The sequence below is a fragment of the Tenebrio molitor genome, chromosome 3, assembly GCF_963966145.1.
Source record: "Tenebrio molitor chromosome 3, icTenMoli1.1, whole genome shotgun sequence".
Classification (NCBI taxonomy): Eukaryota; Metazoa; Arthropoda; class Insecta; order Coleoptera; family Tenebrionidae; genus Tenebrio; species Tenebrio molitor.
Genome location: NC_091048.1, coordinates 10,144,830 through 10,152,696, shown reverse-complemented (window position 1 = coordinate 10,152,696; position 7,867 = coordinate 10,144,830). Strand labels below are relative to the sequence as shown.

Sequence of the window (7,867 nt, the reverse complement as noted above, 5' to 3'; positions counted from 1 at the left end):
CACCGTGACCTCTGTACTCTCGAGGCGTGAAAACACCTAGACCGGAGCCAATCAGTCAAACAAAGATCCCGGTTGAGCCCCCATGTTACGTTATTATTTTTACCTTTACTTGTGTAAAATTAAATTTCCCGACTTACGCTGGGGATAATTTAAAATAACGCTTTTTTGTGACTGAATGTCTCCAAAGTCCGGCACACACTCACACACTAACGTCTCGAGAGCAAGACGATTAAAGAAAACAAATGATGGATTACAAGCACGGTGGTATACCAGGTGTTAGACAGAAACACGGGTATAGGTTACACAGTTTAATCCTCGACTACTGGACATGCAGCGTGACATTTTAAAATAAAGATAAGGATAACCTAGATGCCACTTCGGGCGATACACTGTAGCCTAATGAATTGAAGAAAAAACAAAACTTAATCCCAAAACGATACAATTAATCAAAGTTAATTTAAATGACTCTTGGGTAAAATAAACAAATTCAAAATCCTTAAAGGTGAAATAGGTGATGAGACAAGGTGAAAATCAAAAAAAAATTGTAAAACGCAGAAGGCGCTTAAACTACTAATTTAAATTCACAAAAAGTGCCGGTCCTACCAGGCAATACTTAAAAAAATATAATGAAGGAAAGTGAAATTGAACAATTCCTTACACCGGGTCTGGGGCTTGGAATCCAATAGGAGAGTCCAGGGAAGAGTGAGCTGGAGTAAGGTCCTCCGAGTCCCTCTTCCGCCGCTGGTCTATCACGCCGTCCGTATCCTCGGAAAGTCCTCGGGGTCCTTCCTCCCCCCGATCCTTCCTAGGAAGAAACGAAAGTAAGTAAGAGATAGCCCCGGTGTAAAAAAAAGGATAATGAGACGTAACAAAAATTTTCCGAGTACCAGCTGACGCGTCTTTTCTGGCGAGGTCACTTCAGGTCTGATAGCACAAAACTATGTAAAAGAAAAATGCCAAAATGGCGGACAGAACAAGAAAGACGCTGAAGGACCTTGCCAGATAAGATTTGTCCCTGGACTTCGGGTTCCTCGGCCAAGGACTGTCCGGTGTGAGGTCCTGCTCTCTGGTGGGGTCCTGGGGGATGACGCCCGCCCAACAGGGTGGCGAAATGTGATCCGTTGACGCGTAGGGTCGTTGACCCTCGTGAAGGAAGCCTAGATCCGCCGCAGCGTACGGTTGGAGCTCCTCCTGGACGATTTTCCAGCCGCTTCGATCTTCCTCCACGGGTTCGCCAGCACCTGTTGCACTGAGAAAACACCCCCTAATCTCCCCCTTTGAGCACAAACACACACACACGGATTCGGTCGTAAATGTCAACCAAGCACCTGTCGAGAACCTATAAAATGGCGTCCGTTCCACCTTTTATTTCTTTTCCCCTCCTCTCGCAAATTTGTCGCGGCCGGCACCGGAAGTCGGGGTCCGAGAGCTCGTTCTGGAACGTTCACGAACCTTTTAGCATTTACGATTTACCGCGAAATTTAAATCGTAACAGTACCTACAACCAAGGAAGTTATATTGAGAGGAAGGAACACTGAATCAGTCACAAAAACTCGAAAAACTAAGAAAACCAACTACACTTCGCACTTCGCTTCGCAGATCACAGAGATCGAATAATGATGAACATTTCAAAATTGCAAATTTTGCGTCCACCCTCCACCAATATATATTTTTTTTTTCGAGTGGGGCTTTTTTCCTAATACTTAATTGATACAAATAATTTTACGATGTGCTTTGATCTTTCCGTGAAACGTGATCTTCCAACATTTTGGGCCTTGGCGGCTTTTATTGTCGGTACGTGTACGATGATGAACATCTGGATTCTGGAAATTTGCGTCCACCTCTGTCAAAATATTTTTTTTTGAGTCAGCTTTTTCGTTAATATTTTATTGACACAAATAAAATTGTTACGGTTGATTTTACAATGTGCTTTGATCTTTCCGTGTGAAAACTGAAAAGTGATCTTCCAATAGTTTGGGCCTTGGCGGCTTTTATTGTCGGTACGTGTACGAATAACGAACATCTGGAAATTTACGTCCACCCTCTGCTAAAATATTTTTTTTTGTTCGACTGTCAGAATTTCAGAATTTTCTCCTATGTGAACGGATTTTGATAAATTTGACAACTTGTCAAAACGAAACGTCAAGCTAATTTTAAAGGTTTTCAGCGATTTGAAGCCTTTGGGGGGCTCGTCGAACAAAAAAACGTTGTATTCAACTCGTTATTGTGTAATTTGGGCTTTTTTTGGCACTCGTGGACCTTTAAAACTCTCGTTTCACTCGAGTTTTAAACTGGCCCACTCATGCCAAAAAAAAAAAGCCCAAATTACACACAAACTCGTTAAATAAACTACTATTTTATTATACCTGCATCAGAATCGCCGTTTTAAGCACGCCTGAGCGTGCACAAACAGGCGATTCAAGCACGCCGAGCTTTAAAGGTTGTCAAGGAAACAAGGTATATAGGTAACAAACTAATTAAGGTAGAAATTCAAGGTACAATTTTCATTATTAGATATCTGAATCTGATTAGCTCCAGATTTTGTCTTCTGGCTTTCAGTAACATTATGTGATGTAGATGGTCTAGACACGTAGTTTATTTCCCCCTTAGCAGCAACTGAGACACTAGTATTTTCACCACTGACCATTCCAGCGATGAGTTTTGATACCTTTGTCCTGTTTGTGATGGATTCTTCAATATAACTCGCTGCTACTGTAAAAGACTTCCAACCAACTTGACGCTTAAGTTTATCTATGTCCATTCCGCCATTTGCCATTATTGTAGCAGACGTCCGCCTGAAAAAATACCATTGTTAATCTTTAATTTATTTATAGAATGACTGTAAACTACCTAAATGCATGACCAGTGTATTTGTCAGGGTCTGGCAGCTTTAAGAAACGCTCTACTACATTTTCCGAAAGTATTAATTCCTACAACTTGGCGAATACATCTGCCAGATTCATATTTTAAAAATACTCTGTCGGTGTTAACATTGCTTGGGCGAAGAGAAAGATACTTTTTAAACAACTGAACGTATCGTATGCCACCGTCATCATCTACAATAACGAATTTCCGGCCTTTGTCCGTTTTTAACGGACGAATGTTGACCACCAACGTAGAACCTTCTTCTTTAACATCAGACATTCGCAAATCACACATTTCTTGTCTCCTACACGAACCAAAAATTCCACAAATGGTGACAACCTGAAAATTGAAAGCATTATCTGACTTTTTTTAGAGAAAATTCATACACATACCTTTAAAAACAAGAAGCTAGCGTCAGGAGCATCAATGAAAAATTTTCGTAAATCTTCGTCCGTAAACACCCAAGACTTTTTTGGCTCGTGCCCCTTGTTCAAACTTTTCATAAATGCATGTAGCTTATTATATTTTGATATGTCTATCCCACTTTTTAATCTTAACATTGCCTGCAATTTTGAATGAATACACCATACCGTTGAACATTTATATGTCTTAGACTGAAAAAAAAAGTCAAATAAGTATAAAATTTACGATTTAATCTGTTTATCAACTTACCATTTCCATCATATAAGCAAGCATCAACGTTTCATCTACATTTTTGGCTTTTTTCAGTTCCATCCACTTTACAAACTTTTCATATTCCTTGATGTATGCGTCTTTTGACTTCGCCGGTATTATTCTTGATTCCGCTTGTTCGGCCAATGCTTGTATATCTCGATTTTTGCGACGGACGTAGACGTGGATGTGGACGCGAGAAAAACGTAAACAATTCTCGTAACTATAGTAGCTCTCTCGATTTATCACGACAAAAATTATTTCTAAGTTTTTAGTGCGTAATTTATTTCCAGTATTTCAGGTATAATAAAAAATCGCGTAAAGTATTCGTTGATAACTGGTCTTTAAAACACTTGCTCTATTTCGAGCACTCCGGCTACAACGTCGTGCCCGAAAACTCGCGCGTGTTTTAAAGACCTTGTTATCCACTCATACTTTAATATACTATTTAAGTGGGGCTTTTTCCTTGATACTTTATTGACACAAATGAAATTGTTCCAAACTTTGGGCCTTGGCGGCTTTTATTATCGCTATATCGGTACGTGTTTGAGTTTGTTCTTTGTTGTTTGGCACTAAAGTCACTGAACGAATTGGTGGGGATGGAGGATGGTCAGAACCAGGAGCATTGAAAACAGTTACTTTGGGGGTGGGAATATTCAAGCCTTGCACAGCAACTGGTGTCAACATTGCAGCAATACATTTTTTCTAATTCGGTATCGAAAACTGTTACATTTCCACATTCATTTCGGTTAGGAAAAGTACTACTTTTCCTACCTAGTTAGGAAAAGTAAAACAAATGAAAACCAGCAATTATATTATTTATTATAAATATTTACTACAACATTATTGCATTCTTTTAACAAACCTTTTGGGGCCACATTATCAGATTGGGTTATATTGATGATCTGTTCTTTTCCTAATATTTTTGAAGATACTTCCAACTTGTTTTGTACAGAATCCACTATATATCCCTCGGCAACAGAATTTGATCGCCAACCACCGTGTCTTTTGAGAACTGTGATGTCAGCTCCTGCATCGGCCAATAATGTTGCAGATGTCCTTCTGAAGCAGTGTCCAGTATAATTCGAAGAATTCGGTAAATTCAAAAAATCTGCTATTTTCTTAGGCACTCCACCTATGGTATTTATTCCTACTGCCTGCCTTGTGCATTTTCCGTTCCGAAAACCAAGAAAAAATCGAGTAACCATCAATCGGTGATGGTCGGAGAGAAAAATATGTCCTGAATATTTCTAATAAATCCAAACCTTCAAAATTGCCTGATGATATTGTAAATTCTCGCCTGACGTTTGTTTTAGTGTCTGGAATCTGAATAATGATATAAGACCCCTTGTCTGTAATGTTCTTCACGTCAAGAAAAGTCAATTCCTCGCGACGGCATGCCCCACTGATCCCGATTATCAACATCACCTTTAAAGAGTAAAACAGTTATTTTTTGAATTACATAAAAGTCACCTTTACCTTCATCATTAAATAAGTGCCATTATCCGCTTCCCTTAGGAACTTTTCTATCTCCTGCTTGGTAAAAATGTTGGATTTTTTCGAAACCTGACCGGTTGATTTTCTTTTGATGAACGTTATCAGGCTTGCATATTTCTTGATTTCTATATTTTTCTTTAATTGGATTGTAGACCTCAGCATCGAGAAAAGGCTCCATAATGTCGAGCCTTTGAGTTTTCTTGATTTTTGCTCAAAATAGGCCAGTAGAACTTCTTCAGTAATATCACGCACTCGCTTTTCACGGCACCAATCCTCAAATTGTTGGCAAGCTTTATCATATTTTTTCCGCGATTTCACGAGTAATAAGTCATTGACTGCTAATGCTGCTGATTCTTCTACGTCCGAGCTAACAAATTCAGCATCTTCGGACATTTTTAATCGCAAATACACTCACAACTAAACGAACTCGCAAATTTTTCTAATGTGAAAATTTGTGTTTACATTGATTCCATAACGACCAAAATGAGCTACTCGATTTTTCGAATTTTGTATCCAAAATTTTCAATAAATCCTCAAGAGGTAAGGGTTTTCTCTACCTCATTAGAAAAAATTATGTGCAACACGAAGGAAAAGTGTTTTTTTCCGTACTCGACGCGTTTTTAATCTCGACTACGTCTCGATTAAAAATCCCGCATCTCGTACGGAAAAAAGTCACTTTTCCTATATCGTTGCACAAATAACTACGAGTATTTCAGTTTGTGACAATGACTGAAAATTGCCTACCCCACCTCCTGTTTTATTGGATTCCCTCCAATTCGCAGCACATTTTTGCTTTGTTCTCGCACAGAAGTCTTGCCATGTCTGTAGAAATTAAAATAAAATGTTGAAATTAAGGCTTGGTTATTTTAATAGTCTCTTTCGATACAAATGAACTGTCACCACCAGTTTTCAGGTGCACGGCTGATTGCTGCAAAATAGGCCGAGCACCTCAACAATTATTAAAAAAAAAAGCGATTGTAATTTTTTATGTTATGTTTGGTAAATATCAAATTCGTATAGCACGATGTATATTATCTAAAGTAACGAATATGAAAATTTATCTTTCTCCACGCTTTCCACTCTTTTTGTGGCCCTATGGTACTATTGAGCGTCTCCCCCAGTAATTTCCACAAAGCTTCTCCATCTTTTTTGGAGAAGCTTGAGGAGAACTTAACCAGAAATTAATTCTGGGTGAGTCCCCATAAACTCAACCAGAATTTCTTTTTGTTCCCCGGTTACTTCCATGATTAATTAAACTTAAAACCCGTACAAGTACAAAATGATTTGTCAAATGTCAAAATCTACGTTGCAAGCAACGAGCGTGAAAGTTGCAACGTTGCCATATCCAACAGATGACAAAACTCATCGGTGAGATTTCTCATCTCACGCAATGCCAATAGTAGCGTTTTTAAGAAATGAGTGACAAAATGCACGTGAGCTTTCTCACTGATGAGAAATCTCACCGAAGTCGATGGTAGGCCCCCAGGTCTACAGAAATTTTCCCAGATGTGGCAGATGTCTGCAAAACACATTTCATAACAAAATTCTTTAGATGATTTGTAAATACTTATTTGTTTGTTAATCACATTCTATTAAATGATCACCAGTTGAAGTATAACTTAACCTCATACTACATCACATTGATATGGATGGATCACATGCGAAATTCCAGTCTGATTTTTCAAAACAAACGTGCGCATCTACTGCTGGATGAACGGCCTACAAATGTGGCGTGTTCACAACTGATCCGATAAAATCGAGTATTTTAGCCCTCCGGTAAATTTATCGGACCTCTTACAGAATAGCCCCTAATCTCTTTGTTTGAAAGACATCTTTGTTCAGAAGGGTTACTGCATTGTACACCTCAAAGAATTTTTGTACCTGTTTTTCTAAACTGTCGTTTACCGATGTTGAAGAAAGTGAACAAACCATTGTTTTGAGACTCGGGTTTTACCTGGACGGAGTGTTTGATTGCATGATCGTCATGGTGACAAAGTGAATTAGGGTTGGAGAAACTACTTACTTACTAACTTGGGTTATAAATTCATCATCGAAAAGCAGTTGTGATACTTCTTGCTTTATTTTTTTTTTTAACTTAGAATTCCCAGCAATTTCTTTCATATATTGCAAATTATTTAAAAAAGACAAGTAAGAATCTCGATAGGAGCACCAGCGCGTGTCGCAGGGAAGCCTAATGCGATGGCCACCTTTCTGAATAATAATTGTTTCAAAATCAGTGTGCTTAAACTCTTTCAAAACAGTGGTTACTTTGTTTGTTAATTCCTTATCAGTTACGTCTTTGGCCAACAAATTGGCGGTATGGCTACTACAGGTATACTGTGCCATACAACATGATTTACTAGCTTTCCCATTTTTATCAAGGGACTAGCATTGTCCGAAACGGTTGCATACATTTTGGCATTATATAGTTTTTTAGCAAGGCAACAGGATCTCTGAAAATCTCTGAAAGTTTTTCAGCCGTTTCTGATTGTCCCGAAAGATTCCATGCATTAAGGAAAGCTCGAGTTCCATTTGCATTATGTAACATACATACCACAATTTTCGAGTTAGTTGCGAGTTTTTTCAACCATCTATCAAAACAACACATTCTTGCTCGTCAGGGCTAAATGTCTTTGAAATACACTTATCGTATTTAATAGCGTAGTCGATAATGTTTTCCTGCTTGGTATTTTACTATGATATGAAGGTCTTAATTTAGCAACAAATCTCTTGAAATATACCGACTCTGTTACAGTGAATGGCAAATTGCAGCCAAAAATAAACTCAGCTAAAGTTTCATTAAGTTCAGCTTCTTCAGTGCTTGAAAATACAT

At 38.4% G+C, this 7,867-nt stretch overlaps 2 long non-coding RNA genes across 2 annotated transcripts; one reads left to right on the top strand and one right to left on the bottom strand.

Annotated features, from left to right (window-relative positions):
- Positions 1-2,477: 2,477 nt before the first annotated feature.
- On the bottom strand, positions 2,478-3,677 carry LOC138126777 (uncharacterized). Its single transcript, XR_011157951.1, has 4 exons — positions 3,538-3,677; positions 3,258-3,479; positions 2,851-3,204; positions 2,478-2,795 (listed from the first exon to the last, which is right to left on the bottom strand). It is a non-coding gene; the product is annotated as an uncharacterized lncRNA (long non-coding RNA).
- Positions 3,666-5,888, top strand: LOC138126778 (uncharacterized). The gene is made up of 2 exons (XR_011157952.1): positions 3,666-4,183; positions 5,751-5,888. It is a non-coding gene; the product is annotated as an uncharacterized lncRNA (long non-coding RNA).
- The last annotated feature ends 1,979 nt before the right edge of the window (positions 5,889-7,867 follow it).